This window comes from Hibiscus syriacus, unplaced genomic scaffold (genome assembly GCF_006381635.1).
Source record: "Hibiscus syriacus cultivar Baekdansim isolate YM2019G1 unplaced genomic scaffold, ASM638163v2 tig00111330_pilon, whole genome shotgun sequence".
Taxonomy (NCBI): domain Eukaryota; kingdom Viridiplantae; phylum Streptophyta; class Magnoliopsida; order Malvales; family Malvaceae; genus Hibiscus; species Hibiscus syriacus.
In genome coordinates, this window is record NW_024063059.1 from 5,587,297 (window position 1) to 5,599,120 (window position 11,824).

The following is an 11,824-nucleotide window of genomic DNA, read 5'->3' on the forward strand; positions in this document are numbered from 1 at the left end:
AGAATACTTCGGTTAGGTAAAATTAAAAAAATACCATTATGTTGTAAAAAGACAAGAATTATCCCTGGAAGCTGGATAATAACTCAGAAAAGACATATTGATCCGATGAAACTACCAATGTGTATATAAAATGCTAGTTTTGCTTAGAAATTCTGGATAACCTAGTTCTAACCCTAATATAGCTTGTACAAGATACTAGAAGTTTGAATTAAATAATAAGATCATACGAAAGGAAATGTTGAAATACATTGGATCTGTAAACTCACCAAAATACCCCTGGAATGCAAATGACCCAAGAATATCACCAAGCCAGGAATGATTGGATATCCTCAAGCTCTGAATTTAATGGAATAATATTGAGCAACAAAATGACTTTATTATATGACCAAAGTGAATTGAACAGAAGTACAACATGTATATGAAACTCAGAAACGTCTGAATTACTCTGAAAATTTTGAAGTAACCGGGATAGACTTGACTAATAAATGAACTCAACAACCTCAATGATTGAGGAATAAGTAACTGATTTGGATAAGTCTGGAAACTCTGATGAACTTACATGATGTATCATTCATATGGGTTATGAACCATAAATCAAGTAAGTCAACATTTCCTAATACCGTTGAAACGGGGAAATGAAATAAAGATATATGGAATATATGGTCGTCTCCTTAGGATATATTTAGCGATGATTTTGAAGATGATCTATGGACAAGAATTGTTGGTATTAAAGAGTGAATACCCTGGAAGGATAATGAATTTACCATTCGACAAGCAATCAGTTCTGGGAAATGTTCAGCTCGAGTTTTTCGATAATCCGATAGATCGACACAAATTATAAGTGCCCTAAATCTTCGTTTCTCGCTTATTGCCTAAAATTACTCCGGTCATATATGAAAACACAAGTAACTCATATGTAAAGGATTTTGAATACCTCATTTGGTTCAATTGGACAAAATCCCATTAATTGAATGTATACTTCTAAATACCCATGATTGTTTGGTTAATGAATCAATCTTCATACATATGAATCTATAATTATTCTGTATAAAGGTTCTTGAACACCTTCCTGAGGCACCTGAATCATAGCATGATTCTAAAGTATGAACTCTAATTGTCTGATTAGATCCATTAGTAATCGATCACTTTAAATAGGACCTTGTTCCTGTAATCCGATCCAATTACATCAGTTTCATGTTTTCCATTTCAGATAAACTTCCAAGTGCTTTGGAAAAATACTTGGATACTCTAGTGTGTTCCACATGTTCTTCATGGCGGTTTTATATGTTTTGAAATGAGTTTTAATGAAAATATTGATTTACTAGTTTATGAACCATGACAATATGGTATGTGATATCTGATTACGGTTTTCATCGAAAACTAAGAATTGTTCTTGATTTATAGAATCATATAAGTTACTAGTTTATGAATTATGGTTACCTGAAATGTGTTATCAGGTTTCCTGTTTTCACTGAACAATATGATGGTTATTGATTTATGGAACATGAAATATATTGGTTACTACTGGAACTGTTTTATTGGGATTTTATATGGGTAGAATGTAGTATGGAGGTACAGCTCTGATCAAGCTGATAAATCCTTACGGACCTAAGGTGATCCTTGGGTAGGCCCCAAGGCATTCCCTTAGGTTAATCATGGGACTACTTATTGTGTACAGATGGAGATCAGTTATACGAGTTATTTTATTATCAAGGTTATAACAAATTACTGGATCACGATCTAGAATTATGATTTATGGATAAAACTGATTTTTACTGGATATTTGTATGGATAGGATTATGGAGTACGGAGGCACAGCCCTGATCCAGTTGGTAAGTCCATACGGACCTAAGGATACCCTTGGGTAGGCTCATAGGCCCCAAGGCATATCTTAGGTTGGCTCCCTTTGCTGTGTGCTTAGGGTAAGCCCTACGGATGTAGTTTTGGGGAACTGCATAATGGGGTTTGGTTGGAGGGTTTCGCTATGGTTTTAAAATATTTATATCTTTTCACTGGTTTTGATAAGAATACACTAGACATCCTATTCGATCTCCTGAAAAAGTGATATTATGAATGCTTCCTATGAACTGAGATCTTCATGGCTTCTACTAGATGAACTACCAGTGGAACCCTAGATTATCCCAAAAATTGGTAAGTCTGATTCAATAAGGAAATTATATGGCTTTCCATTTATCTGCTTGACCTCTATCATCAACTGGTAGTATTGTATTACTGAGCTTCCCAAACCTCACTCTGTTACTTACCTTTTTAGGTTAAAAGAATCGTACCAGTGCATCTATCGACATCAGTAAAAGAGTTCTTCCGGCGTTGCTTGCAGAGTATGGTACATGTGATTAGAGGGAATGTAGGTTGTATTTTATTTTATATACGAGTCTGAAAATTTATTTTATTTCTGAATACTGGTAAATTTACTTTTGCATTTATAAATGATTTTATGATTTTACATGTTTTAATAAAAGTTTTAAATTTTCTAAGATTTTCACGTTGGGTCACTTCTGTAGCCCTAATGTGACACTCCGGATCGGATTGGGTCAACCGTATCAATTTGGAGGTGTTACATTTAGTGATATCGGAGCCTTGGTTGAGCCAAAATTTTCTAGATAGACCGGTCGGTCGAATGTCAAGAAATGTTTGGTGAGTACATGCCCCTAGACTACAATCGTACCTCTCTGAGTCGGAACTCCAAGGTCGAGTCCCTCTCTGTAACGAACTAACCTAAGTTTTCTAGCTATTAGGACTCGAGCTATGTATAAAGGAATACCAGTAACATTGTCTAAACTCTGTGAAGTACCTCATGAGTAATTTGAGTTACTTATTTGAGAAATTTTGATCCGACTCTAGAAATAAAATTGGGTTATGTTATAGCTCTATGAACATATTTTCTTAACAAAGGCTGAATTGATTATACAAGGATAAATTTGTTCTGATTCTTTTATTGGAATGAGTGAGAGTTCTGACGAAAATGTATACTCAGCTGGTTAAAGATTAGTAGAGGACAGATACTTCTGTAAAAGCTACTAGAAGACATGGAAGAACTGATAGAAGTTTCATTTATGCAATTTCTGTGATGTAAATGAATTTTAAGGATGAAATTCTTTTAAGGATGAGAGAATTGTCACACACCAATTTAGGGGCTAAGTTTTAGAAATTATAAAGTACTGAATTAAAGTGGTAATTTGAAAGAAATTAAGGATTAATGTGTAAAATCGTAAAGCTGGCATACCATTTTTAGGAAGTGCAGGAAAATTCAGGGACTTGAACATGAATTTGCCCATTTTTTGTTGCAGAGATAAAATTGAAATGTTTAAAGTTTGGATTATGGTTACAGACCAGAAACAAAGCCCCCAATTTTTCCCAATTTCCTTCCCCGTCGACCCAACTTTGTAGCCCCGATTATCCACCTTTCGTCCACCGTTCGTTGATTCGAAACCACCAATAGACTCATCATCGAACGGTGAACAAAACTCGACCTTTATCCCTTCGTGAATCGGCACCATTCACCGTAAAAGTCAACCGGAAGCTTCGTCGGTTTTAACTTGATCGCTGTTGGTTTTTGTCGATTCCGATTGATCGGTCCACCCATCCATCATACCTCTTGCACCATCAGACTCACCTTCACCATGCGCTCAAAACCCGATCTAAATTATCACGCTGTTGTTGATTTGTTATCGTCACTCACTGACCACCGTTGGAGAAGTTCATATGTTTTAAAATTCTACAATCTATCATGTTTCGTCGAAAAATATCACTTGCATGAGACTCCTGGGGTATTGATCTACAAATCTAGAAAATTTCACGTCGAACCGATGATCAGAGCCACTTCACGCGCTGCAAGCACCACTCTCTGCGCGTAAGCGTCATCTGTCATCCAGGAACTGTGTTGAACTGTATGGACCGGTTTGAACCGACTAGACCGGTTCGAGTCAAGTCGAGCTGAGCCGAGCTAAACTTAGCCGAGCTAAGTTTAGCCACTAAGCCGTTTACGGAACCGTTGACCGTTGACCCAGCTGTTAATCGTTAACCGCCTTTGACCGACTATTTACTTTTTTCAGAAACACCTATCCTAACGTTTTTCGATATCCTAAGTCAGTTTTTGAGGTATGTTTCACCAAATTCAAACCCGGTAAACTATTTTTCACTTATTAACCACATGATTCGATCTGTTTTTTCATAATTAAGCTATGTTTTAATGAAATTTATGTTGTTTTGTATTCGAGAAATTATTGGATGTTAAATTAAATATCGATAGTGATCGAATGGGTATTAATTGGTTGATCGATATGGCACAAAAACTGAGGTAATACTTTACTACCTCTTTGCATGCTTTATGGAACATGTTGATAATGAATAAATGTATGGATGTATATGATTGGTCTATTATGCTTTTTTGATTAGGGATGGACTCAAACCAAATACGGTTTAAGCGATAAATTGGTTAAGACTCTGTTAAATTACAAGTTATGTGATTAGGTGATAAAGCAATCAGCCCCTGGATCTGTAAATTATAATTTATCTCATTAAAAGGTGTCTGGATGAGAAATTATGAGAATACTTTGGTTAGGTAAAATTACAAAAATACCCTTATATTGTAAAAACATAAGAATAATCCCTTAAAGCTGGATAATAACTCGAAAAAGAGATATTGATTCGATAAAACTACTAATATGCATATAAAATTCTAGTTTTGCTTAGAAAATATGGATAACCGAGTTCTAACCCAAATATATCTTGTACAAGATACTAGAATTTTGAATTAAATAATAAGATCATACGGAAGGAAATGTTGAAATACACTGGATCTGTAAACTGACCAAAATACCTCTGGAATGCAAATGACCCAAAAATATCACCAATCCATGAATGATTGTATATCCTCAAGCTCTGAATTAAATGGAATAATATTGAGCACCAAAATGACTTTATTATATGACCAAAGTAAACTGAACGGAAGTACATGTATCCGAAACTCAGAAACATCTGAATTACTCTTGAAACTTTGAAGTGACAGGGATAGAGTTGACTAATAAATGAACTTAGCAACCTCAATGATTGAGTATTAAGTAAATAATTTGGATAAGTATGGAAACTCTGATTAACTTATATGATATATTATTCATATGGGTTATGAACCATAAATCAAGTAAGTAAACATTTCTTGATAAAGTTTAAAGGGGAAATGAAATAAAGACCTTTGGAATATATAGTCGTCTCCCTAGGATATATTCAGCGATGATTCTAAAGATGATCTATAGACAAGAATTCTTGGTATTACAGAGTGAATACCCTGGAAGGACAATGAATTGACCATTCGACAGGCATCAGTTCTGGGAGTTGTTCAGCTCGAGTTTTTCGATAATCCGATAAATCGACACAAATTATAAGTGCCCTAAATCTTCATTTCTCCCTTATCAACTCAAATTACTCCGGTCATATATGAAAACACAAATAACTCATATGCAAAAGATTCTGAAAACACCATTTGGTTCAATTGGACTAAAATCCCATTAATTCAATGCATACTTCTAAATACCTATGATTGTTTGGGTAATGAAATCACTCTCCGTAAATCTGAATCTAGAATTATTATGTATAAAGGTTATTGAACGCCTTCCTGAGGCACCTGAATCATAGCATGATTCTAAAGTATAAAATCTAAATGTGTGATTATATCCATTAGTAATCGATCACTTTCAATAGAACCTTATTCCTATAATCTGATCCAATTACATCGATTTCAAGTTTTCTATTTCTGATAAACTGCCAAGTGCTTTGGAAAAATACTTGGATACTCTAGTGTGTTCCACAAGTACTAAAGGATGGTTTTATATGTTTTGAAATGAGTTTTAACGAAAATATTGATTTACTGGTTTATGAACCATGGCAACATGGTATGGGGTATCTGATTATGGTTTTTGTCGAAAACTACGAATTGTTCTTGATTTATGGAACAATGTAATTTACTGCTTTATGAATTATGATTACCTGAAATGTGTTATCAGGGTTCCTATTTTCACTGGAAAAAATGATGGTTATTGATTTATGGAACATGAAATATTCTGGTTACTACTGGAACTGTTTTATTGGGATATTATATGGGTAGAATGAAGTATGTAGGTGATCTGATCAAGCTGGTAAATCTTTACGGACCTAAGGTTATCCTTGGGCAGGACCTCATGCCCTAAGGCATTCCTTTAGGTGAATCATGAGACTACTTATGGCGTACAGGTGGAGATCAATTATACGAGTTATTTCATTATCAAGGTTATGACATATTACTGGATCACGATCCAGATATTATGATTTACGGCTAAAACTGAATTCTACTGGATATTTGTATAGATAGGATTATGGAGTATGGAGGAATATCCCTGATACAATTGGTCCTAAAGATACCCTTGGGTAGGCCCATAGGCCCTAAGGCATATCTTAGGTTGGCTCCCTTTGCTGTGTGCTTAAGGTAAGCCCTATGGACGCAGTTATGGGAAACTGCATAATGGAATTTGGTTGGAGGGTTTCGCAATGGTTTTAAAAGATTTATATATTTTCACTGGTTTTGATTGGAAGACACTAGACATCCTATTCGATTTCTTAAAAACGTGATACTATGAATGCTTCCTATGAACTGAGATCTTCATGGCTTCTACTCGATGAACTACCACTGGAACTCTATATTATCCCGAAAACTGGTATAATTCTGATTCAATAAGGAATTTATATGTCTTTCCATTTATCTTCTTGTCCTCTAGCATCAACTGATAGTATTGTATTACTGAGCTTCTCAAAGCTCACTCTGTTACTTACCTTTTTAGGTTAAAAGAATCATTCCAGTGCATCTATCGACATCAGTAAGGGAGTTCTTCCGGCATTGCTTGCAGAGTATGGTACATGTGATTAGGGGCATGTAGGTTGTATTTTATTTTATATACGAGTATGAAAACATTTTTTTGAATACTGGTAAAGTTTACTTTTGTATTTATAAATGATTTTATGATTTTACATGTTTTAATAAAAGTTTTAAATTTTTTGAGATTTTTATGCTGGGTCGCTCCAGTAACCCTAATGTGACACTCCAGATCGGATCGGGTCAACCGTATCAATTTGGGGGTGTTACATTTAGTGGTATCGGAGCCTAGGTTGAGTCAAATTTTTCTAGATAGACCGGCCGGTCTAATGTCAAGAGATGTCTGATCAGTACATGCCCCTAAACTACAATCGTACCTCTCTGAGTCGAAACTCCAAGGTCAAGTACCTCTTTGTAACGAACTAACCTAAGTTTTCTATCTGTTAGGACTCGGCCTATGCATAAAGGAATACCAGTAACATTGTCTAAATTCTGTGAAGTACCTCAGGAGTAATGTGAGAGTTACTCATTCGAGAAATTCTGACACGACTCCAGAAATAAAATTGGGTTATGTTACTGCTCTATGAACATAGTTTCATAACCAAGGCTGAATTGATTCCACAAGAATAAATCTATTGTGATTCTTTTATTAGAATGAGGGAGAGTTCTGACGAAAATGTATACTCGCTTGGTTAAAGATTAGCAGAGGACTGATACTTCTGTAAAAGCTACTAGAAGACATGGAAGAACTGATGGAAGTTTCATTTATGCAATTCTGTGATGTGAATGAATTTCAAGGACGAGATTCTTTTAAGGATGGTAGAATTGTCACACTCTAATTTAGGGGCTAAATTTTAGAAATTATAAAGTATTGAATTAAAGTGGTATTTTGAAAGAAATTGAGGATTAAAGTGTAAAATTGAAAAGCTGGTAGACCATTTTAAGAAGTGTAGGAAAATTCAGGGACTTGAACCTGAATTTGCCCATATTGTGTCGGCATAGATAAATTTTAAATGTTTAAAGTTTAGTTTCTGGTTATAGACTAGAAATAAAGACCCCAATTTCCTTCCCCATCGGCCCAGCTTTGTAGCCTCGATTCTACCGACCTCTATCATCGAACGGTGAACAAAACCTGACCTCTATCATGTCATGAATCGGCACCATTCGTCGTTAAACTCAACCATAAGCTTCATCGATTTTAATGCTGTTTGTTTTCCGTCGATTTCGGTTGATCCGTCCATTCGTTCATCACACCGCCTGCACTATCAGACACACCGCCACTGTTCGCTCAAAACCCGATTGAAATCGTCACGCCGTTGTTGATCTATCATTGTCACTCTCCGGCCACTGTTAGAGAAGTTTGTAAGTTTTAAAATTCTATAATCTTTCATGTTTCTTTGAAAAATAACACTTGCACGAGACTCCCGGGGTGTCGATCTACAAATCTGGAAAATTTCAAGTCGAACTGACGATCAGAGGCACCGCACGCTCCACCCCCTGCGCGTGGGCGTCGTCTGCCAGCCATGAAATGTGTTGAATAGGCTGGACCGGTTTGAGACGAGTTGAGCTGAGTTGAGCCGAGCTGAACCGAGCCGCTAAGTTGTTAACCGGGCCGTTGACCGTTGACTTTTTTCGAGAACACCTATCCTGACATTTTTTGATGTCTTGAGTCTGTTTTGAGGTCCGTTTCGCCAAATTCAAAGTCAGTAAGCTGTTTTTCACTGATTAACCACCCGATTTGATCCGTTTTTCATAATTAAGCTCCTTTTTTATGAAATTTATGTTGTTTTGTATCCGAGGAATTGTTGAATGTTGAATTAAAGATTGAGGGTGATTGAATGGAGATTAATGCATGGATGTATATTATTGGTCTATTATGCCTATTTGATTATGGATGGACTCGAACCAAATATGGTTTAAGCGATAAATTGGTTAAGACTATTAAATTACAGGTTCTGTAATTAGGAGATAAAGCAATCAACCCCTGGATCTGTAAATTATAATTTATCTCATTAAAAGGTATATGGATGAGAAATTATGAGAATAATTCGGTTAGGTAAAGTTAAAAAAATACCCTTATGTTGTAAAAAGACAAGAATTATCCCTAGAAGCTAGATAATAACTCGAAAAAGACATATTGATCCGATGAAACTACCAATGTGTATATAAAATGCTAGTTTTGCTTAGAAATTCTGGATAACCGAGTTCTAACCCCAATATAGCTTGTAAAAGATACTAGAAGTTTGAATAATAAGATCATACGAAAGGAAATGTTGAAATACAATGGATCTATAAACTGACCAAAATACCCCTGGAATATAAATGACCCTGGAATGTAAATGACCCTGGAATATAAATGACCTAAGAATATCACCAAGCCAGGTATGATTGGATATCCTCAAGCTCTGAATTGAATGGAATAATATTGAGCAACAAAATGACTTTATTATATGACCAAAGTGAATTGAACAGAAGTACAACATGTATATGAAACTCAGAAACATCTGAATTACTCTGAAAACTTTGAAGTAACCGGGATAGACTTGACTAAAAAATGAACTTAGCAACCTCAATGATTGAGGATTAAGTAAATGATTTTGATAAGTCTGGAAACTCTGATGAAGTTAGATGATGTATCATTCATATAGGTTATGAACCATAAATCAAGTAAGTCAGTATTTCCTTATATCGTTGAAACGGGGAAATAAAATAAAGACCTATGGAATACATGGTTGTCTCCTTAGGATATATTCAGCGATGATTCTGAAGATGATCTATGGAAAAGAATTGTTGGTATTAAAGAGTGAATACCCTGGAAGGACAATGAATTGACCATTCGACCGACATCAGTTCTGGGAATAGTTCAGCTCGAGTTGTTTGATAATCCGATTGATCAACACAAATTATAAGAGCCCTAAATCTTCATTTCTCCCTTATCAGCTTAAATTACTCATGTCATATATGAAAACACAAATAACTCATATGCAAAGGATTTTTAATACCCCTTTTGGTTACATTGGACTAAAATCCCGTTAATTCAATGCATACTTCTGAATACCCATGATTGTTTAGGTAATGGAATCACTCTGCGTAAATATGAATCTAGAATTATTCTATATAAAGGTTCTTGAACACCTTCATAAGGCACCTGAATCATAACATGATTCTAAAGTATAAACTCTAAATGTCTGATTAGATCCATTAATAATGGATCACTTTCAATAAGACCTTGTTCCTGTAATCCAATCCAATTACATCACTTTCATGTTTTCCATTTCTGATAAACTACCAAGTGCTTTGGAAAAATACTTGAATATTGTAGTGTGTTCCACATGTACTTCATGACGTTTTATATGTTTTGAAATGAGTTTTAAAGAAAATATTGATTTACTGGTTTATGAACCATGACAACATGATATGTGATATCTGATTACGGTTTTCATCGAAAACTATGAATTGTTCCCGATTTATGGAATCATGTAATTGACTGGTTTATGAATTATGGTTACCTGAAATGTGTTATCAGGTTTCATGTTTTCTCTGGAAAATATGATGGTTATTGATTTATGGACCATGAAATTTATTGGTTACTACTGGAACTGTTTTATTGGGATATTATATGGGTAGACTGGAGTATGGAAGTACAACTCTGATCAAGCTGGTAAATCCTTACAGACCTAAGGTGATCCTTGGGTAGTCCCTCAGGCCCCAAGGCATTCTCTTAGGTTAATCATAGGACTACTTATGGTGTATAGGTGGAGATCAGTTATACGGGTTATTTCATTATCACATTTATGACATATTACCAGATCACGATCCAAATATTATGATTTACAGCTAAAACTGATTTCTACTGGATATTTTTACGGATAGGATTCTGGAGTATGAAGGTGTAACACCCATCTCCCGTATACCCCTACGTACACGAGATATAGATGTCATATTACTCTTTAAAATATTTTTTCTTTCAAAAGTCCCGAAATATATTTTTCTTTTTTGGAAGTGTAATATTTTAAATATAAAACAAAAAAAGTTTAGAATACATGCCAACAAAGTTTTCCAAAATAAACAAGATTGTCTTGTGTCACATATTAGTCCACCTTAGTTGATGATCACCACAACTACAAAAGCACTCCTTACTCAGCTAATCTTTTTTTGTCATACGCGTCAGAAACAACATACGTTAAGCATTTGCTTAGTGAGATATAATATAGTAACTAACATTAAAGAATACATAAATATCTCATAGTTATTTAACTTCAGAAGAAATTATATCATCCATAGGAATTTGTTAAGTCATTCGTATTATATCCAAACCTTGGTTATATTATGCTCAATATAATCTTTATTATGTCCAACATACTTCTCTTTAGCTCATTAAACTCAACTATGTCTATTTTCACATATTAACACATCCATTTATGCATTTTAATATATATGGCATCCTTTCATGCCTTAATGCATCATTTCATGCATTTTCAATTATGGCATTCGTTCATGCCTTTATGCATCCTTTCATGGATTTTCAATTATGGCATCCGTTCATGCCTTAATGTCATCCTTTCATGCATTTTCAATTATGAATTTGATTTACAGCAGTTCATACTCTAAAACTTATTCATAATATTTTTTTCATACTTATAAAATATCATAATCAATATTATAAAACATATAAATAATTTAAACGATCTAAATTAAATATTCCTCATCTCTCATACTTATAATAAAGTACTCACCTCGCTTGACTTGCCTTTGGCTTTACTTGATTCAGGAGCTTGGTTCCGATCTACACAATTACCCATTAAGTACACATAATATAAAAATGTTAGTATACTCCTTAACCTTAGACTTTAAACATATTCAAAATATCATTATCTCAATTTCTATAACAATTTCAACCTAATCAGTCATTCCAGGCTCTATAGTATCAATACTATTGCCCTAGTAACGATACTTCTATAC